Source organism: Schistocerca serialis, chromosome 1, assembly GCF_023864345.2.
Source record: "Schistocerca serialis cubense isolate TAMUIC-IGC-003099 chromosome 1, iqSchSeri2.2, whole genome shotgun sequence".
Classification (NCBI taxonomy): domain Eukaryota; kingdom Metazoa; phylum Arthropoda; class Insecta; order Orthoptera; family Acrididae; genus Schistocerca; species Schistocerca serialis.
Genome location: NC_064638.1, coordinates 370,906,307 through 370,929,411, shown reverse-complemented (window position 1 = coordinate 370,929,411; position 23,105 = coordinate 370,906,307). Strand labels below are relative to the sequence as shown.

The 23,105-nt window shown below is 42.3% G+C and overlaps 2 protein-coding genes across 2 annotated transcripts in view; one reads left to right on the top strand and one right to left on the bottom strand.

Annotated features, from left to right (window-relative positions):
* The window catches only part of LOC126470606 (uncharacterized), a 370,403-nt gene extending 349,253 nt beyond the window's left edge, over positions 1 to 21,150 (bottom strand). The window contains exon 1 of the mRNA XM_050098570.1: positions 20,982 to 21,150. The gene's annotated coding sequence lies outside the window, so the exon portion shown is untranslated. The remainder of the gene's footprint in view (positions 1 to 20,981) is intronic.
* A 110-nt stretch (positions 21,151 to 21,260) lies between these two features.
* LOC126470560 (PAS domain-containing serine/threonine-protein kinase) overlaps positions 21,261 to 23,105 on the top strand; it is a 426,440-nt gene continuing 424,595 nt past the window's right edge. Inside the window, exon 1 of the mRNA XM_050098516.1 lies at positions 21,261 to 21,489. The gene's annotated coding sequence lies outside the window, so the exon portion shown is untranslated. The remainder of the gene's footprint in view (positions 21,490 to 23,105) is intronic.

The following is a 23,105-nucleotide window of genomic DNA, read 5'->3' as shown; positions in this document are numbered from 1 at the left end:
ATAAGCTAACATTAGCATACTGTGCTCTAAGCTTAGATATTTTCAGATTTGTCCATCCAATGATTTCGTCTAGAATGCCTGGTGTAAAGAACAGTTTCCATACCTCCAAAACAGCAGGGTTTTCTCCAAGACTTTTCGCCATCTGTCGCAGTCCAGGAAGCTGCAAGACGATGTTGTGTTGCCTTGTTCTTACATTCGCTCATGGCTGCTTTTTTTCTCCTTACTGAAGAAGTAAGCTCCATCGTCAACAGCTGTCACATCTTCATCACTATCAGTTTCCTGCTCTGAATTAGTGTTGTGATCACTAAATATCTCAAAATCAGGATCATAATCGCTGTCATCAAAGTCTTCATCCGAAGATTCAATGGGGCGATCTTGAACATCCACATCTGTCTCACATTACACACATTGCATAGAAGGTCCAGCTTTCCCTGCCAAGGAGAAACAGTAGCATTAAAAAAAAAAACATGGCACGCAAACACTATAGTATGTCTGTTAGACCTCTCAAGGCTAATAATTACGAAATAAAGAGCACCAACAGTGCAAGAATGCTGGCATGTGTAGCTTGTCAGACAATAGGAAGGTATACGGAAGAGACCATTTGGCTTTGCAGGGGTGTGAGAAATGTCTCGACACATAAATTTGTTGCGGTCTGAGAGACAGTCGATAGTAGTTAAGGGTTAATGAAGAAAAAAATGCGATGCATTACTTTCTGGGCAACCCTCGTAGCTTGAAGGGGTTCGATGAACCCCCTGCCTGGTACTTTATTGTGAACTGCAGAGTAATAACGTAGATGTAGATGTTATGACCCATGTGTCTGGCGCTGATTATCATCTCACTTCAGTGCCGGTTAACTCGCGACGTGCTGCATGTCGACTACACATCTGTCTGTAACAGGCTGCTCTGTTATCATGTCTACAGTCGCACCATATGACTTATCGCGCCACAACATTCGGACGCCAAATGGCACAACCGTTCCCATGATGTCTGGGACCTCGATTTATTTTCAGAAGCAAGTAGACTTTGTTTTAGGACTATTGTTGTATTACAAATGGCTGTTTCCGGTGGATCCCCTTTCGCTAGTTTGACGAAAGAAGAATTAACCGACTGTCAGCGCTGGAACTGTGATATTGAGCGAATTGCAAGTAACAGCGTGAGCTGAGAACAGTGAGTGTTTCGCACCGGAACTCTTGGATGAGCGGCAGGGAAATGGGGACAAGGGTGCGCTGAGGCTGTTCCAGGTGGGCGGCCGGCGCGTAAACACAGGCGCGTGGCACGGCCCGCGCATGCGCAGTATTTGTCACTGGCGCAGCAAAACAAACTCGCGCTGTTCTCTTTGGCCAAACGCCCAGCAGCCTCCAACGCTCACCTTACGCGTCTTTCTGACTTCTCCGCTACGGAAGGATAACTCTCCAGAGAGTGGAGGACATCTCTCGCATAGATAACATGCTAGATCTGTCGTCTTCATCAATTTTACTACCGTGCGATACATAAAAGAAGGGAGACAACACAAATGGAAACGGTTGGCTTCATAAACTTTACTTAAATAAAACATCCGAAGGATGGAAGTGTCGCATTATTGAATCAACACGATGATATCCATCATAGACAGTGAGATTCGCAATTGACAAGACACTAGCTTCGAAAACCAGTCGAGGGTGTGCTAACCTCTGCTAGTCTTTCAGGCTTAAATGTTCTGTGTGGCAAAGGACGACGTTAGAAAAACAGAGACTTGATCTAGGCGTTGAATTCATGATCTGTGTTGAAAAATTCGCTTAGGCATGTGCTCGAAGAGGGACATGAATTTTCTCTCTACAACTGCCCGGACGTGATAACACTTGCAGTTCATACCAGTCGAAACTGCTGATGATATTCAAAAGACATCTGGCATCGCGCTTTTCATTCAGCTTCTGGTTTTCTTTTTTATTTCCCCTACATCATGAGTGTTCTAACTGGTTTCATTTGGCCCGCCGCGACATCCTCTCTTCTTAAACTCTGAGTGACACACATCTGACGTCCTCAATTATTTCTTCAAAATATTTGCCCTCTGCAGCTCCCTCTACGACCGTAGAAGTTACTCCCAAGCGTCATACCACGTATTTCTTTTCTCGTGAGTTCTGTTGAGAACCTCATTTCTCACCCCATCAGCCTACTTAATTGTCAGCAACCTTCTGGAACACCATTCAGAAGCTTCGATTCTCATCCTTCCACGTTTTCACCTAGCATGGTTCTTCAAAGTGTACACACAGCGACATTACACTCTCCCCTTCAGTTCAAGATACCACCCAGTCACCTTGCTTTAGCAATTGCTTGGTTTGCCTGGCTTACTTCAAAGTGCTCGAAGTTTTCAACTAGACCACAGGCTATCTCTCCCATCATCCTAGTGGTGCCGGCCGCTGGTGGCCGAGCGGTTCTGGCGCTACAGTCTGGAACCGCGCGACCGCTACGGTCGCAGGTTCGAATCCTGCCTTGGGCATGGATGTGTGTGTTGTCCTTAGGTTAGTTAGGTTTAACTAGTTCTAAGTTCTAGGGGACTTATGACCTCAGCAGTTGAATCCCATAGTGCTCAGAGCCATTTGAGCCATCCTAGTGGTCTGTCTCCAGTGACGTCGTCGAATTTAACTTTTCCTTCTTCACAGTGTATTAAGTATATGTATGCAGAAATAAGTCAGTTAATGCCCGCATGGCTATCATGCGTTCGAAGATCAAGCGAGCTCGTTAGGAGGCCAGTTGATTCAGCTCATCGATGACTCCCTACAGCGGCTCTAACACCATGGCAAGGAGGTGATCTTTTGCTGGGTATCTGGCCTCATCGGGATACAGGGAAACTACATGGCCGGCAAAGCGGCCAAGGAAGCATGTCGGAATGGTGTTGTCCGTCAATGTCCCATCCCGTTTCAGGCCATCATCTCATTTTCTGGCAGACGCATCATGCGTCAGTGGGAGACTGAATGGTTGAAAGTGACAGAAAACAAACTGCGGTCGCTCAAGACGACCACAGAGGTATGGAGGACTTTACGTCAGTCTCGCCACTGGAAGGAAGTTCTGCTTAACAGGCTGCGCATTGGACATAGTCCTTTAAGACATGGCTTCCTTCTCCGGCGGGAGGATCCACCCACTCTGTGAGGCTTGTGGTGCGCCGCTTTCAGTTCAGCATATTTTGGCAACATGTGTCCTATGTACTGATATTAGGGCAGCCCTCAGTCTGGATGGAAATCTGCCCGCCGTCCTCGCCTACACTGATTCCAATGTTACAAGAGTGGTGAAATTTTGATGAACTGTCAGGCCTTATCCCCAAATTGCTTTAATGTATCATCAACTGCCCAGCATGTGGGGACAGCCTTCGTTCACATCCATGAGACTCGTATGCTGAATTTCCGTCAGGGCGCCGATAACCATGATGTTGAGCGCCCATCACCTCAAATCATCCTCATCGTTTGACGTTACTTATTCCCGACATGCAAGCTACGAGCTTTGGGTGCTTTGGCGGTATAAGAGGCACGATGCGCTGTACGTTCTTCGAAGATCGCAACGACTTTGAACTGCGGGTACTCTGATCATCAGGCGCCGCCTCAGGAAAGTTGAGGCGGCGAAAGAGGCCGCCTTCTGTCAGCATTCTCTCAGTACTTCACTCCAAGATAAAACATGGTCGAACAAGGTTGTAACAGAACATGTGTGGCATTGAGCTCCTAGCGGTTGCAGACTTAGAGCTAAGCAGACTGCCTGGTAGTACCTCAGAGACATTGCGGACACCTGTCTGATTAGACGCTTGAGATGAAGAACGTGTTCTTCCAGTGCAAGCAGCTTTATACTGTACATCGGTTATGACACAAAGGTTTCATCGTATTGATTTGAAATTTTATTTACTGATACAACTACTAGACAGGCCGGCCGGAGTGGCCGTGCGGTTCTGGGCGCTACAATCTGGAACCGAGCGGCCGCTACGGTCGCAGGTTCGACTCCTGCCGCGGGCATGGATGTGTGTGATGTCCTTAGGTTAGTTAGGTTTAAGTAGTTCTAACTTCTAGGGGACTGATGATCTCAGAAGTTGAGTCCCATAGTGCTCAGAACCATTTGAACCATTTTGAACTACTAGACACATGTAGACTCATTTTCCGCATCTACATCTACAATCTGCAAACCATGTACGGTGTTTGATGCATTGTACTCCCGTCTTCACTAGATCATTTGCGGCTGACACGTGGGAAGAAGGATTACCAGTAAACTTCTGTATTAACTCTTATTTATTTGACTCTCTTTCGCGAAGGTATCTAGGAGGAAGTAAGAGGTTGCTCGTCTCTTCTCACGACGTACTCTCTCGGAATTTTGGTAGTAAACCTTTGCGTGATGCACATTGCCACTCCTGTAGCGTCTGACACTGGAGTTTGTTGAGCATCTGGATAACGCCCTCGTGCCGACCAAACGATCCCGTGACGGAATGCGACGCTCTTGGCTGGATCTTGTCTGTCTCTTCTTTTAATCCAATCTCGTAAAGGGTTCTAGACTGATTAACAGTACACAATAATAGGTCGAATAATTATTTTGTAAGCCACTTCTTTCGTATGCGAGTGACAGTTTCTTAATATTCTGCCACTGGTTTTTCGCTTTTCATTTGCTTTTGCTTCAGTTTGTTTGATGTGATCATTCCACTTTACGTTCCCCCGAATGGTTACTCTCAGGCATTTTACATTGTTTACCGTTTGCAGTGATTTGTTGCAAATAGTGAAAACGACTACCCCCATTAACCATGGACCTTGCCGTTGGTGGGGAGGCTTGCGTGCCTCAGCGATACAGATACCCGTACCGTAGGTGCAACCACAACGGAGGGGTATCTGTTGAGAGCCCAGACAAACGTGTGGTTCCTGAAGAGGGGCAGCAGCCTTTTCACTAGTTGCAGGGGGAACAGTCTGGATGATTGACTGATCTGGCCTTGTAACACTAACCAAAACGGCCTTGCTGTGCTGGCACTGCGAACGGCTGAAAGCAAGAGGAAACTACGGCCGTAATTTTTCCCGAGGACATGCAGCTTTACCGTATGGTTAAATGATGATGGCGTCCTCTTGGGTAAAACATTCCGGAGGTAAAATAGTCCCCCATTCGGATCTCCGGGCGGGGACTACTCCAGAGGAGAAAGAAAACTGGCGTTCTACGGATCGGAGCGTGGAATGTCAGATCCCTTAATCGGGCAGGTAGATTAGAAAATTTAAAAAGGGAAATGGATAGGTTAAAGCTAGATATAGTGGGAATTAGTGAAGTTCGGTGGCAGGAGGAACAAGACTTTTGATCAGGTGACTACAGGATTATAAACACTGAAATCAAATAGGGGTAATGCAGGAGTAGGTTTAACAATGAATAGGAAAATAGGAATGCGGGTAAGCTACTACAAACATCATAGTGAACGCAATATTGTGGCCAAGATAGATACGAAGCCCACGCCTACCACAGTAGTACAAGTTTATATACCAACTAGCTCTGCAGATGACGAAGAAATTGAAGAAATGTATGATGAAATAAAAGAAATTATTCAGATAGTGAAGGGAGATGAAAATTTAATAGTCATGGGTGACTGGAATTCGTCAGTAGGAAAAGGGAGAGAAGGAAACGTAGTAGGTGAATATGGATTGGGGGTAAGAAACGAAAGAGGAAGCCGCCTGGTAGAATTTTGCACAGAGCACAACCTAATCATAGCTAACACTTGGTTCAAGAATCATAAAAGAAGGTTGAGTACATGGAAGAAGCCTGGAGATACTGACAGGTTTCAGATAGATTAAATAATGGTAAGACAGAGATTTAGGAACCAGGTTTTAAATTGCAAGACATTTCCAGGGGCAGATGTGGACTCTGACCACCACAATCTATTGGTTATGAACTGTAGATTAAAACTGAAGAAACTGCAAAAAGGTGGGAATTTAAGGAGATGGGACCTGGATAAACTGACTAAACCAGAGGTTGTACAGAGTTTCAGGAAGAGCATAAGGGAACAATTGACAAGAATGGGGGAAAGAAATACAGTAAAAGAAGAATGAGTAGCTTTGAGGGATGAAGTGGTGAAGGCAGCAGAGGATCAAGTAGGTAAAAAGACGAGGGCTAGTAGAAATCCTTGGGTAACAGAAGAAATATTGAATTTAATTGATGAAAGGAGAAAATATAAAAATGCCGTAAATGAAGCAGGCAAAAAGGAATACAAACGTCTCAAAAATGAGATCGACAGGAAGTGCAAAATGGCTAAGCAGGGATGGCTAGAGGACAAATGTAAGGATGTAGAGGCTTATCTCACTAGGGGTAAGATAGATACTGACTACAGGAAAATCAAAGAGACCTTTGGAGAAAAGAGAACGACTTGTATGAATATCAAGAGCTCAGATGGAAACCCAGTTCTAAGCAAAGAAGGGAAAGCAGAAAGGTGGAAGGAGTATATAGAGGGTCTATACAAGGGCGATGTTCTTGAGGACAATATTATGGAAATGGAAGAGGATGTAGATGAAGATGAAATTTGGAGATACGATACTGCGTGAAGAGTTTGACAGAGCACTGAAAGACCTGAGTCGCTACAAAGCTCCGGGAGTAGACAACCTTCCATTAGAACTACTGACGACCTTGGGAGAGCCAGTCATGACAAAACTCTACCATCTGGTGAGCAAGATGTATGAGACAGGCGAAATACCCTCAGACTTCAAGAAGAATATAATAATTCCAATCCCAAAGAAAGCAGGTGTTGACAGATGTGAAAATTACCGAACTATCAGGTTAATAAGCCACGGCTGCAAAATACTAACACGAATTCTTTACAGACGAATGGAAAAACTAGTAGAAGGCGACCTCGGGGAAGATCAGTTTGGATTCCGTAGAAATATTGGAACACGTGAGGCAATACTGACCCTACGACTTATCTTGGAAAATAGATTAAGGAAAGGCAAATCTACGTTTCTAGCATTTGTAGACTTAGAGAAAGCTTTTGACAATGTTGACTGGAATACTCTCTTTCAAATTCTGGAGGTGGCAGGGGTAAAATACAGGGAGCGAAAAGCTATTTACAATTTGTACAGAAACCAGATGGCAGTTATAAGAGTCGAGGGACATCAAAGGGAAGCAGTGGTTGGGAAGGGAGTGAGACAGGGTTGTAGCCTCTCCCCGATGTTGTTCAATCTGTATATTGAGCAAGCAGAAAAGGAAACAAAAGAAAAATTCGGAGTAGGAATTAAAATCCATGGAGAAGAAGTAAAAACTTTGAGGTTCGCCGATGACATTGTAATTCTGTCAGAGACAGCAAAGGACTTGGAAGAGCAGCTGAACGGAATGGACAGTGTCTTGATAGGAGGATATAAGATGAACATCAACAAAAGCAAAACGAGAATAATGGAATGTAGTCAAATTAAGTCGGGTGATGCTGAGGGAATTAGATTAGGAAATGAGACACTTAAAGTAGTAAAGAAGTTCTGCTATTTGGGGAGCAAAATAAGTGATGATGGTCGAAGTAGAGAGGATATAAAATGTAGACTGGCAATGGCAAGGAAAGCATTTCTGAAGAAGAGAAATTTGTTAACATCGAGTATAGGTTTAAGTGTCAGGAAGTCGTTTCTGAAAGTATTTGTATGGAGTGTAGCCATGTATGGAAGTGAAACATGGACGATAACCAGTTTGGACAAGAAGAGAATAGAAGCTTTCGAAATGTGGTGCTACAGAAGAATGCTGAAGATAAAGTGGGTAGATCACATAACTAATGAGGAGGTATTAAATAGGATTGGGGAGAAGAGGGGTTTGTGGCACAACTTGACTAGAAGAAGGGATCGGTTGGTAGGACATGTTCTGAGGCATCAAGGGATCACCAATTTAGTATTGGAGGGCAGCGTGGAGGGTAAAAATCGTAGGGGGAGACCAAGACATGAATACACTAAGCAGATTCAGAAGGATGTAGGTTGCAGTAGGTACTGGGAGATGAAGAAGCTTGCACAGGATAGAGTAGCATGGAGAGCTGCATCAAACCAGTCTCAGGACTGAAGACCACAACAACAACAACAACAACAGTGAAACCGAAATCTAGTGTATTTCGTCGCTTATTTATGTGCTCACATTTATTTTCGTACCTGCTCAACTGCCAGTCCCCGCACCAATCACTGATGCTCTGTAGGTCTTCCTGCAATTCGTTACAGTCTTCTGGCGTCGCTACCTTCCTATACCCTAATGCACCGTCTGCGAAGAGCCTCATAGAGTTTCGGCTGTTATCCATTAGGTTATTTATATGTATTATATGCACTGACTGTCCTATCAGACTTCTTATGGTACTCTAAAATAAACTTTCATCATCACAAGCCGTCGTGCTCATTGCTGAGCGTCATGACCCTATTAACGAAGCAGCTCCATTCTGGACGGTTCCCAGCTTCTCTTAGATCCTGACGAAGAGGTAGCCCAGAGATCATCTTGATTTGCTCAATCCACCCGTTCGATCGTCTTCCTCTGAGTCTCTAGCCCTCGATCTTTCCTTCCATGATTATTTTCTATAGGTTTTCTCCATCTCTTCTCACAATATGACAACTGGAGAATTTTTTGGTTGAAACGCGAAGAAAGGCGTTTGGAGATACTGAGTGGCTCAATAACAGACACATTTCTCCTCCTTTCAGTCCATTTTATGCGCAACGTCCTGCGCCAGCACCGAAACGCAAATGCATCGATGCGCGTTTTGTCTCTGGCTTTACGGGTCTTTATCTCGCAATGATAAAAGAAGACAGAAGAAACGAGTGTTTCAATACGCCAGACCTCAGTGGAGTTCGTTATAGTTGTGTTCTCCCAGATCTTGGCGAGTTTCTTCATAGCAAGTCACGCTAACATGATCCGTCTTCTCAGTTCATCTTCACAGCTTGCCGTGTCACAGATGGTTAACTCTAATCGAGATGCCTACAGTCCAGTCATCAAGAGCGTTCCTAATGAAATGTTCCACATAGATGTTGTAGAGTTGAGGGGATGGAGTGGAGCACAGTCTGACACCATTTGATACACTCAAGAAATCAAACGTGCCAGCACTTGTCTTCACAGTTGCGAGGTGATTATTGTGTAGACTTCTGATTAGTGCTGTGAAATGTTGTGAGGCACCGAACTCTGCAAGTACCTACCACTACTTTTCCCAGACAACGCAGTCAAATGATTTCCTATGGTCAAGAATGCAGTAACATGAAACTCACGCAATTTATCTATTATTTGTCGTATTTGATAATCTAGTCAAGAGTTCCCTTTTCCTTCAACAAAACCTGCTTGTTTGCTAATATGTGAGACTGAATGTATGGCTTCAAACGCTGCTTCCAGATATAAGCAAAATTTTGCTTCCCTGGGAATTGACAGCAATGGTTCGTTAGTTGGAGCAGTTTTCCTGATTGGCCCTTTTCTGTGTAGTAGGATGGAGAGAGACTTCGACCAGTCTTCTGGCCACTTCCCCATTTGCCATATTCTTGTACACATTGAATGCAGCACATCAACAGCTTCCTGCCCCAATCCTAGATCATCTCGCCATTACCTTCATCTATGTCGAAGTCTTAGTTCTGTCTGCATGGATGTCTTGTATGCATTCATAAATCGGATCCGATTCGCGGTAAGCTCGTGTATGGTTCATTAAACGACGGTGCGGAACTATATCAAATGCCTTCCTGAAGTCAAGGAACACGGCATGAACTTGGGCGTCGTTCCCTAAGGCGCTCTGCGTCTCATGGACGAACGGAGCGAGATGCTTTTCGCAAGATCTTTGGTTGAGTAATCCGTGCTGTGTTTTATGGAGAAGACTGTTGCTATCCAAGTGTCATCTGTGAGCATAAAACGTGTTCTATTTATTGTCTCCATGGGGGATTTTGCGTCGATGTACGTACAATTGATGGTGCATAGAAAAGTCTGTAGCCGCCTAGAATAATGCAGGTACCTGTTTTTCTTAAGTCGTTTGGATGAACACCTGCGAATAAACCTTATAATATTAATGGTTACGAGCCGTCTACTCTCTCACTGTGTTCTGCCACGTCTCGTTTCTCCAAAATAGCTTATGATGTCCTAAAAATTGACATACAAGTGAATTCATGGTAAAAACAGACCACAGTGTTTTGTTTCAAAATTAGGTGGCAAAAATTGTTCATTGCTTCCTAGAACAGACGCATAATTCAAGTTTTGAGAAATAAGCTAAGATGTAATAACATGAAACACGCAAGAGGGTTTTTCCGCATGTCAAATGTGAAAATAGTGAGAATAATAAATGGAAGTTCGTTATATTAGGTTCAGAAGGTCTATTCGTTATAGAACAGTATCACGTAAGGCGTACGTTACAGTGCTGGAAGCCTATTCTGGAAACTGAAGTGATCCAAAAATTGTAAATTACCGAGAAATATAGAAAAACAAGTGTTCCAGACTAGCCATGCAATCAGTATTGGTATTATGTCAAAAACCGTTAATGAACGATAAGTGACAACCAGGCAAACGGAAAACAGGCTGTTTACTTGACCGAGGTTGACCGTTGCATCGAGGGCACGTATGCGAAGATACCGGCCTCGTAACAGCTGCGAGAGCACAGAGCATACGCCAAAAGATTGCAATACTGAAGACAAGCGAAGAATCCAATAACACTACGAATTGTTCTAACAATGGGCAATCTTTTAAACCTGACATTATAGCCATATTGATTCCACCAGGATTAGTGAGAACCTCCCTTTACACATTTGATGTACGCAAAATACTTTCATGTAATTTTCATTTTTTGTTTTATTTTTTAACATCTCGACAATGTTTTTTTTTCTTTTTTCCAGTACGTCCTTACGCTCGTGTTCCAACATGCTATGAACTGTGTGTGCCCATGTTTTCAAATACATACTTACTCTTTACTGTACTTGCACTTCATAGGCACTTGAAAATGAACTATGTTCTACATCGCTTTTAAAATAAATGTTTTATATTAGTCTAAGTGGTTATAACGCTGTCAAGTTCCTTCCGTTTCTGACCAAACGTATGTATCATTGAAAAATGGGTACGTATTTACCGAAATGTTTCTTACTTCTCGAGCGAATTGTGATCTAAGAACACTTTGAAAAAGGCATCCCATTCGTACGCCACAACGCGTCAAATTTGCGAATGGAATTAAAGAGAAGAATCACCAACCCCTGTCGAGGCACATTATTTATCTTGACTGTAATGTCTTGCTCGTATTTCTGCCTCATATAGATGCTTACAAACAGGAAACCAAACTCCTTACATAGCATGTAGTGACACTACCTCTCACTGAACGGTACACTAATCTCCGTGTGAGGCTTATGCATGCAGAACTCACCCGTCAGCTAAGACGAACAGAAATTAGTATACCCTAAACTCAGAACCCAGTTCTGTCTAATTCGCTAAATAGCGAAATGATCACTGTGTTGGATCTAATTTCAAAAACAGACGACCAGAAAGTGCTGCAAGGAAGCCAGAGGACTGCTCCCAACTCGGTAAGAATAAAGTGAATATAAGTGTATTGTACTTCATCTCCCAGTTGGACTCGAATATCTCACATTTGTTTGGACGAAAAAGAGCAGACGATGGAACCTTCGTAACCCTTTCTAGGAAAACTGTTGCAAAGCAGGACTACGAAACTGAAATTCTACCATTCGTCTGATGAGCACAAGACAGTGCCAGCTTCTGTGAACGGGGAAAGACAAGGTATACACGGCAAAGATGTTTAACCACGCTGGAATGGGAGAACCACTAAAAACAGTCGCAGTGACAGGCTTCCAGGTTCTGTTCGCCAACCAAAAATATCCTATCATCCTGTCATTCGCACATTGTACAACAACTTGAGGTAACTCGTTTCAAAGCTTCCACTGCTTCAGCTCCCGTTCGATGATCTGTAGAGTATGGTGCGTGCTTGTCGATAGCTCCCATTGGCCGGAGTCCAGCGTCGCCGTATTTTAAGCTGCCGCTGTCCTGTCACTGTCATCATTAGCGCCCTGTAGCGTCTGACTCACCACGCCCGTTTATCTGCTTCCAGGAAACCACAACAAACACTCATATTTAAAGATGCAAAATATGATCTCACTGCTGACTTTCCCTTGTCGAGTTATGTCCATTTGCAAGCTTCCACTGTTTCACTGTCTCTTAGTTTGTTTTTGGTGCTTGGAACGGAGAACAGGGAAATTCGTAATCTTAAGTTCGGGGTGAACGTGTTACAATATGCAAGTGCCATTCTTACTGTTGTCCACAGGTGCGCTTCTTCTGGCAGTTTTGTCTTGTGCATTTACATAGACTGATCTTAAATATGCAATCTAAAGTTGCATACTGAGGGCATTTCCACATTATGCTGCCTTACGCTATCATAAAGTCCGAGCAAACATAAAAAATAGAATAATAATAGTGATGTCATTGATCTAATAAATTTGGCTTGTTAGTGATGTACATTCGAGATATTCAAGCAGCAATTAATTCGAAGATATAAATTTATCATAAATGACATGTTTCCTACAAGTGCGCAGTTATTTATCTACCTATTTATCAGGTTCTGTGGCATCATGCGAGCTAAAGCTACTTGGCCAGGGAACGAGTCGATTCAGGACATGGCTAATAACTGATTAGAACATTTATAAACAAAAGAATAAATACGAAAGAAATTGTTGTAGAGAATGCGAATAAGTAACATATTACGGAGAGAAATTCTCAATTATCGCTAGGAACTCCTGTGTAGGGCAGTTGTGTGCCACAAAGAAATCTTTCAGCTTAGATTTGAATACTTTGCGTTTATTATTCTTTTTTTTCCTCACTTCTGCTAGAAGCCCAATGAAAATGAATAGCGCATACCTTTCTGTAAAATGCTCAAGGAAGTCTTATCCACGAATGTTCCAGTTTCTTCTGAGTGAGTCAGTATTGTCAGCAATAAATCCCCTGATGAAAGATATGCACAAGGACGGCAAGTAGGATTCCGAGAACCGGGACATCTGTCTACACAGTCTTCGTGAACTGACACCACAGATTAGCCGGACGGTAATTTTCTGTGTTAAGAATATACTTGGTGGGAATAGAATTGCCGCTCCCCCCCTTAAAAAAAAAACGAGATAATAGGGTAAAAGTAAGGTAAGTGTAGTCAGTTTCTGCATAAGATGTAGAACATGATACTTTCAAGAAAGCTTGCCATCCGTTCTCAGTCCTAAGAATATGAAATGGCCAACTTCAACTTCGTTAACTGTTTGACCAATTTGGGGCAGTGAAATTTCTCTTTTACAAGAGTTCCGTATCCGGAAACCTATCCATTGCGTTTTGTTGTAGCTAAGCGTTAATCTGTTCTCTGAATGCCACGTACTGAAGTCAGTGATTACCTTGTTAGCTATGTCCTTAGTATTACGTGCCACGTCGTTTACAATAACAGACATCTGCAAAGAATTTTTTTAGATCATCTCTCATGTTTAGTGACATAACATTGATGTGAGTATGTGTGTGTAATATATATATATATATCATCGTAGTACTATATTAATACACGTAGTTACAAACAGAAGACCAAACAGCTTATATAGCATATAGTGACACTATCTCTCACTGACCGGTACCCTAATCTCTGGGTGAGACTTACGCTTGCAGAACTGTTACGTCAGCTAAGACGAACAGAATTTAGTATATCCTGTACCCAGTTCTGTCTAATTTGCTAAACAGCGAAATGATCACTGTGTTAGACCTAATTTCAAATATACACCAAGAAACCAACGGACCCAGAACAGAACTTCAGAGTATCCGCAACTTTACATTATACGATCAGATTAAAAGCTCTTCCCTGTCTGATGACACAGGACAACTTTCTGCTTCCTACTTTTCACATATCAACTGAACAGTTGTTCAGAGTTTCCAACAATCCCATACCTGCAAGGGTTATTCGCATTCTGAATCTACATTAATTAAATAAGTACACAGAAGATTAACGAGCAATGGAAAATATTTTTCGAGAAAGGTGACTTCTGACTGTGTACGATTAAAAAGCAAGTGATTAAGTCACTAAACAATTAAAAAATATTGCATCCTACACGCTTTCTGTTCACGTCACCTCAGTATTTACCGAAAGAGTGATGTGTGCAAGCCAGCGGGAAGAGGAGACAGCTTCAATAAAGTCAAAGTAAAAAAGTATTTGTCCACGTATTTAAACATAAACTTGGATGTAGCACGAGTTACTAAACTCTTTAAGATACAACAAAAAATTGATATTTAATGCCAGAAGTACAAAAAATTCGGATTTAAGCAAAGAAATATATAAAATCTGAAAATACTTCGTCGTAGTAACACGCATTTTATTAACCTCTCCCTGATGTAACTTATTCATTTATTATTTTTTAATTGGCAACCATAGGTGTGAACCATGTAGAAGGGACTTCAGAAAATAAGCTATATACACACGTCGTCCCACGCTAAGACCGTGAAGCAAGAAGGGAAACGCATTGTCAAAATAAAGTAAACATTCCGCATTTCCTGCAGAAACAGTTCTGCTGCGGTACAGATAACAAGCGCGTTATAGTGAGCGACTGAAATGGCGCCGCAACTGAAAACGTGCCCCAAAGCTGAAGCGCGCAAGGCAGTACGATTCTTGTGGGGAAAACGTCTAAATTGCACATAGATTAACCGTGAAATTCTGGCGGTACATGGGCCGAACGTAATATCGAGTCCAGCCGTAGTGAAACGGTGATAGCAAGTTGACCAAGGCCGCGCTGAGGCGTGTGCTGCTGATCGGAAAGGAAAGCCATCGACCTCCGACGACAATTTCCAGGCAATCGAGGAACTGATCCGCAGCAATCACACGATGAGGACGTTTACAAAGCCGTTCTCAAATGGTTCCACAACCAAGGAACGGATTTCTAAGCCGACGGATTGAGCGATTGGTAGAACGTCTCGACCGTTGATTATAGATACTTGCTGATTATGTTGAAAAATATTGTCACGTATCTGAGTCGCTCCGAAGTGTAGTGCAGCATTCAGTTAAAGTTACTTGGCTTGCCACGATACTGTGCTGCTTTCCTTTTGAAGTTCACTCTTATAACCGAAAAGGCTGGACTATACGTGTAAGCGAAACCACTCCAGTGCGCAGACATGATTGTCAGACATTAAGTGAAACACTCCAACCAGAAAAGCGTGTGTGAAAAACATTCATACAGATGACGTGGCAGCAGAGCCTAGTGTCATTCAGTTGTTTCATTCGGCTGAAGAAACCGACTCAACTAATAAACATTCGACTGGCCAATCGCTTATTAAAACCAGTCTGTTTTCATCACATTATATTGTGGGGGATGTTTAATTGCGATTATAAAGGACCCGTGATATGTTGGCCACCGTCTGTCACGCCTGAAATACACGGGAAGCAATTGTCCGATAATATGCATCCATTAGTTCGTTCACAAAACATCAAAAAGCGATCTGCACCTTCAACAAGGCAGTACATCACTCTAATCTTCCCGACTTGCGTCAAAATGATTTGAAGAAAGATAATTACACTGGGTCAGCTCGTATTGTTGGAAAGGAACTGCATGCTAACCTCTAGCGTATTAGACGGAGCTTGGGAAAACCACTTCCAATGCATAAAAGTACTCATATTTAAGTGAAAAGCTTCTGTGAAAACAAGTAACAGTCGAAAGGCTGTGTTCAACTATGCCGCTTGACAGTGGAACCACACTTGGTGGTGTTTACGCTAGACTGGCAGGTTCCGACCGCTCTTGCCTTTTAATTTAAGCACATTTTTTCGGATAAATTCACGAACTGTTTCAACACCAGCATCAACAAGCGTTATACCACTATACTTGTCTTTCAAAAATGGTTCAAATGGCTCTGAGCACTATGGGACTTAACATCTATGGTCATCAGTCCCCTAGAACTTAGAACTACTTAAACCTAACTAACTTAAGGACATCATACACATCCATGCCCGAGGCAGGATTCGAACCTGCGACCGTAGCGGTCACGCGGTTCCAGACTGTAGCGCCTAGAACCGCTCGGCCACTCCGGCCGGCATACTTGTCTTTGCAAGAGTTTTTAACTACAGGAGATAAACTGCAAGAGATTTTAACCAAACTAGGTGAGTACATTTATCAATCAACTGTACGTATCAAAAACATCATTGATAATTGCTGCACAAACGGGGCTCTGTGTGTCCATGAAATAAGGAACTGGACTGGACTTACATTTACCGAGGAAGTATAAACACAAAACTCAGAACAGCATTTTCAGCACCGAATAAAACTTTACAATAAATTATCCAAATAAATTACTGAAACGAACTTATTTAAACAAGTAGTTTAAAAATTCCTAAAAAAAAAAGGGAACGCATATAGGGTGTACAAGGGAAATGGTCAATATTCAGGGATATGGCAGAAACAATCAATCGAAGCAAAAAAAGTCTAGTAAACATAGGTTTTAAAATGCGTACCTTAAAAGCTACGAGCACTTCATCTTCGACACATTGAAACAAATCTCTTCTATTGAACGGGTGCTCAAAGCTTTTTTAGCTTTTAGAGCCCTTACTTATTCAGACTTTTTTGCTTCGAATGATCGTTCCTGTAACACTTTCGCACTATGTTTTTTCTTCTTTATTTGTTTCTTAGAAAAACAGTCTCCCAAAACTAAGTAATCTATAATACTAACACCTTATCCTCTTTCTGAGCTCAAAATCTCACTCGTTATAGAGGAATGCTGACTAGTTTTTCAGTCTCGCAAATGGGAAGTTGCCGTACACAAAATGGACGCCATACATCGTCGCTATGGTCCTGACATCAGCTGATTGTGTGTGTGTGTGTGTGTGTGTGTGTGTGTGTGTGTGTGTGTAGCGTTATGTTACGAAGCAATGCATGTAGTCTGTGTAGTAACTGGGACTGAGACGTAGATGGACAGTGTAACACTAGCATTTTACGTTTTTAAAGAACTTCTTTGTAAAACAGTATTGTACAGTAAGGGTAAACCGAATGAAATAGCACTTTTTTAAACAGATTAGCCCTGTATTTGAGAGAGTAGTGGAGGCTCCAACCCTCATCCGTCCGTCCTGATTTAGGTTTTCCGTGGTTTCCCTAAACTACTTCAGACAAGTAGCGGGATATGTTCCCATCAAAAGGCCACGACCGACTAACTGTCCCATCCTTGTCAAACTAGACCACTAAGGACGTAAATGCCTGTATATACAAATTACGCTATTATTAAACTGTAATACCAAGACACGTCCAACAACCTTGTAAAAAGTGATCTACGAGTGAACAAGGATACTTGGACTACTACTTTCGAGTACCGTGAAAAGGAGTACAGCGTTCTACTTTTTAAAAGAGCAGATAAATATCTGGTAAACTTAAATAATGATGAGTGGATCCTGTTTGTGAGGGACCTGATGTGGCTTTTCATTGCACAAAATTTACTGCCAGTCTGTGTAATTGTTTCACTCACTGGATAAAATTTTGCAAAACAAGTTCACTTTCAGAACGGAAGACTTGCATTCTTACCTCTCACACAATAAGATGTTTAGACTTTCAGCAGGAATATGCCCTTTCTGTCTTTTATTAGCAACAAATACTTCTCTGCCTCCATAACTTTACTCCCATAAAATACATCGATCACGAAATTGCGGTAACAATCCGTAAAAAGTGAGGAAGGGGAAACAAACTGCAAACATGGTTCTTCTGTAATTTGTTGTCACCAAGTTCAAGCAAAGATTTTTTTAAGAAGCATACGACTCTGTTGTCCCTTGGCACAATTAATCACGATTGAATGAAGAACTGAATTCCGTTCCGTGTGGATGTTATTCGGGACCAACGCGTCTGTGCAATCACCTACAATATCCGATGTAGAGCTAATTATAGAAATGTTGCCAGAGCAAAACACTTGCTTCTTAATGGTACGATTATTCTGGTGATGTCATAAATTTTAATTTAAGAAATTGCTTATTGGTGAAAAACTACGGACATGCCTTTAGGGAACAGAAAACACGGTTTTAATGAGAACGACATGCCAAAGCACAAAAACTGTTCCGTTTGACGGGTAACTTTTGGAGCACGTGAAGATTGCAACATGGGCGTCCAGTCCAACACGCGAGGCAGGCAAAGGGAATATTTAGCTACTCGCCTTCTGCTGCAGAGTCCGGACCATCTGGAGCGAAAATGTTTGACAATCATCATGTTTTGGGAGAAGGAAACTGCCAGCTACGTGCAACACAACTGTTGACGTTGTGAGATGCGTTGAGTTAAAATGTATGGGCTGTTTGGTTTGAAAGGGCTTGTTTCTGGTACATCACAGCGCCAGATGGCACATTTTAACTCGTCCCTAGGTCTGATGTAACCGCTGCATTTCTAACTGAAGAAAAATACTATCGGAGTTACATAGTCACAAAGTACGCTATTCAGAGCGAATGCATTTTGCATTTCTCATGCTCAGCTACTCTTGTGATTATGATCTCGCTAGATGATTCCTGCAGAGGTGGCCCGGACGGTTTTTGTTCAATCGATTTTTACAGTCACGGGTTTTAGAAAGCTGTATGATGCGGTACAAAATACTCTGTACGCGATTTATCCTAGACTACTGCTACAGTTTTTGGATGCCCCGCGCGTAGAGTAGAATCTAGAGTCAAGAAATTTTGAGACGAGGAACTCGTGTTGCAGTCTGAGTTCGTTTAACATTGACGGGTTAGGGATGTAGGAAACTGAGGGGGTCACTGGAGGAAAACATGTTATTCGTACAAAAAGCTGTCGAAAAAAATTCTCCACGCTGTTCTGTTCCTGTGCAGACATCTAACAACTATTGTGACCTACATCCTTCTGAACTGCTTACTGTGTTCATCTCTTGTTCTCCCTCTACAATTTTTACCCCTACACTCCCCTCCAATACTAAACTGGTGATCTCGCAACAGAGTTCTTCCTTTAGTCAATTTATGCCATAATTTCTTTTTCCCCCATTTCGATTCAATGTCTCCGCGTCAGTCATTCTATCTACTCACCCAATCTTAAGAATTTTTCTTTAGTACCACATTTCACAAGGTTTTGTTCTTGTCTGAACTTTTAATCGTCCACTTTTCGCTGTACTACGAGGCAGCACTGCAGACGAATACCTTCAGATGAGACTTCCTAACACTTCAATTTATATCCGTTGTTAATCTTTTTCGTAAACGCCTTGTTATTGCCAGTCTGTATTTTATATACACTCTACTTCGGCTATCGTAAGTTATTTTATCGCCCAAGTAGTAAAATCCATTGAATACTTTTACTGTCTCGTTTCTTAATCTAATTCCTTCATCAACATCTGATTTAAATCGTTGTACCAGGCAAATATTAAGACAAGATTCGAATAGATATTACCACAGTTTTTAGAGAATACGACTGTCATATACAACGGCTTTCACACACACTCTTGATGTATACTGGAAATTGCTTTTGTGATGTTGCTCCTTCCAGGATAAGGTGCTGCGATCTGGATGCGAAGTTCTCAAGAGAACTGTAGCAAACTTTGCTGGACGTCACATCAGCAGATTCTTACAGTTCTTTGCTTGTTGCAAAGAAGTGGTCATCTTCTGCAGGCAATGGAGGTGAACTTTATTACTATGCTCGTCTAGCTGTTAAGAAACATGAAGTTGTTTGGAGATGCCATAGTTTGAAGTCCTAGCATGTAGAGAAGAATGCAAATGATTGTGGCTGGTTTCTTCACTGCAAGAATGGTGTTAAACTGTGTAATTTGGCCCTCAAAACACAAGTCACTACTTAGTACACAATGGAAACCCTGCCTCAAAGACGCAATTGCGTTTAAAAAATCATCTGTCCAAAATTACAATTGCTTCTTGTATCACAAAAATGCTCCGACGCATTGAACTAGGATTTTGATTGCCGTAGATCATTCGGAGTAGCGAAAATCCAGAAACTCTGAAAAAAATTAGATCGACTTTGGTTAAATGCAATAAACACGCACGTTATACTTGTTTCCACGAAACAAATTATCCATTATTTTCACAAAAATTGTAACTGGATACTGACAAAGAACACAATGGGTTTTACATACTGAAATAATCACTATGTATATTTCTTTGACGCCAGATTAGGACGTTGTTTATGCGTATCACGATCAAGTTGGCGTGCCTCCAGCATTAGTTCTGCCGAAGTATTTTGCGCCTGAGGTTCCAAACAAACAATTATTTCGTTCAGCTGCATTATGGCCACTCCGCCTGTTATGTCTTCAGATTGAGCTTAACTAATCCATCATCAATATTTGTCATTGTAGACCAACAAACGGCGATAACTTCGTCATCAAGATCATTTCGCAGCCAGTCATTTTAAGTCAACATCTACTTCTGGTTAACATTGTACACTTGTATATGCTACAGCGAATTCCGCAGGGTCAACATTGTTTATTCAATGTGCAGACTGCGCCAGTGGACTCACAAACGGATGGACTTCGTTTGTTCTTTGGACAATACCACGTTCTCTCTGACGTCATTTTACACTCTCAGCAAACGGGGCCAATAAATACTGTACAACTCAATGTTGGTTTGTTAACCAGCACCGTGTCATCATCCGTGAACGGATGTTGACTGGATTAACGCTTGTCGTCATCGATTGTTGCCGCTTTTACTGCCAGTCCGAATGAACAGAAGATGAAGATTAATGTGGACCGGATAAACGAGGTTCCACTGTACTCGCAAGTGAAAACTCCACAGAAATAATGGAATTTTGCTTCAGGTGAAAAGCTTCTACACTATGGAATGCTGATTGTATTTACCGGCAGGCACCAACATTGTCTTTTGGAGACCTGAGAATCCTAGAAACACTGAATGCGTCTGAAAATATCTATTGTACGTTCTTAGATGAATGGAACAAGAGCTAGTCATTGAACCAAGTTCTCTCCGCTGTACAGTGTGGCCTGCGGTGTGGGTACGCGTAAACAGGCGCTGTCATACGTGCAGCCTGCGTCCCGCCAAAACAGACACCAGCTGTCGGGAACGCATACGAGTCGCCTATGGCAGGTAAAGGCAACCGCCGACAGCACGCTGCGCAACTCACCGGTCCTGTCCCGCTGATCCCGTCCGCTGAACAAGGCGCCGTCTATGTCACCGCCTCCTCTGCCGTTGCAGAACACTGCTGCGGGGTCGCCACTGGTCGCTGTCGCGTTGTTTCGCTCAACCCCGTTCACATCCACCGAACGTGCCAAATGCCGGGTTAAAAGTGAGACGAGACACAGCACCCCTCCCCTGGCCGCCCCCTCCCCCACCCTGGCTGACCATTCCCCCCACTCTCGGCTATCTCTGAGGCGCTGCGCTGCGGTGAGTTCCGCAGCCGGGCTCGGAGCAGTGTTTCTGTTTCGAGACCGGTGTCGGTTGCGTAACACTGTCGCACCTAGCTACCGGCTCCGCGCGCGTTTCAACTTCGTTACTTTACAGCGCTACAAAAACCGTGGCCGGCAAATCAAATATTGCTACGATTAATGGTGAAGTTGTGGACTATCATTCTACTTCCTCGCAGATTACGAGCATCAAGCAGTCACTGAAGCTGTTGATGGTCTCTTAGGCAAGTTGCTTCATACATCCAAACTCGTAAACAGCCTCGATACAAACCGCGGTGTATGCTCAGTATACTGAAACCATGTTCACAATGCATGCTTTTCCTACTACCCGACAACTGTTTTCCATATTACACGGATACTAATAAAATTTCTGAGAGTATTCACTACTTTGAAGTGCATGTAATACTTCAAAACTTTGACAGCACATCATAACTAATGACACTCCTCGATGACTAAATGCAAAGAGTGAAAGGGAAAAGATTTTTAGCAAAAAATATGTCTCAATCTGAAGCTCAATTTGCAAGACTTTGCCACCTTAAAAAAAAAAAAAAAAAAAAAAAAAAAAAAAAAAAAAAAATTACACCAATATTTTTTCTCAATATCTTACAATCTTATACTTTCGACACAGGGAAGCTTATTGTAGTATTTTGCAAGAGATACTAAGAAAAGTATCTTTACTTTGAATTTATCTTTCCTCACTAAATAAACCCTGATACATATACGGCCATATATCACTGGGCATTAGGATGCTTTTCCCTCAGTGTATGTACTTTTCCCTGGGTTTCTCCACCAAATTATTATAAACTAATGTTCAACACAATAGAATTCTTGATCTACAACTTACTAACTGTGCTGCCAGTAAGACATGATTGTTGGGCTTAGGTGGTCAAACTTTCATCTTCCACTTTGTTAACTTTAAACACAGTGAATGTTAACACACACACTTTGCATCCATCAGTACTATAGCTTAGCAAGTGGTAACAGAAAAAGAGGTTCTGGAGACAGCCTTAAGAAATGCAATTATTTCAGACGAAAAAGTTAAAGGTTTGAGGAAATAATAGTAAAGGGGTGGGGGAAAGAGACGTTCTGTGACAAGCACTTCAACGAACACTGTGATACCTGTTCATCTGTGAAGGAGTTTGATGACCGCAAAGAACAGAGGTTTCTTATTTCAATGAGCTCCTTCAGGAAGATGTATACAGCAGGTGTGGCCATACAACAGCCTCCTCTGTTCTCTGCAACAAATAGGAGTCAGTCTGGTAATACTGCTCACATGCATTCGCAGGACTTTCTCCACTTGTTTCTGTGCTGCTGCTGCTATGTTTTTCTTCAGTGAACTATTAAAGTGTTCAACTTCTGAATGGGAATCATCTCCCAGGATAAAGATACACCTTATTATGACAGAACCATGAGCACAGTTTTCTCTATGTGCTAGGGTCAGTTCCTCAAAGCCATTTGAATTAACTTTATCAAAAACTGTCATTAACCTAATAGTTAACAGCTATGGAAAGAACCAAGACCTGTTTAGGTCTTAGACTACAGTGCAAGTGTAGTTAACACTAAGCATGCACACATGCTGGTGATAACTTCTTCAGTAACAGTCTTGCATTCCAAAACATTCCAAGTACTGTGTTGTCACACAGAACACAAAAGATGAGGAAATAATTATTTCAACAACATTTTGTGTCAATTTCATACATATATGAGGACATCACCTTACTTCACGATACAGTCTTCTTTGTGGGACACACACTTGATCCTGCTGCCCCTCCAGCTTTTTCATCCCATCACAAAAATAAGTTCTGTCAAATTCTGCAAACACACCTGTTGAGTGCAACTATCAC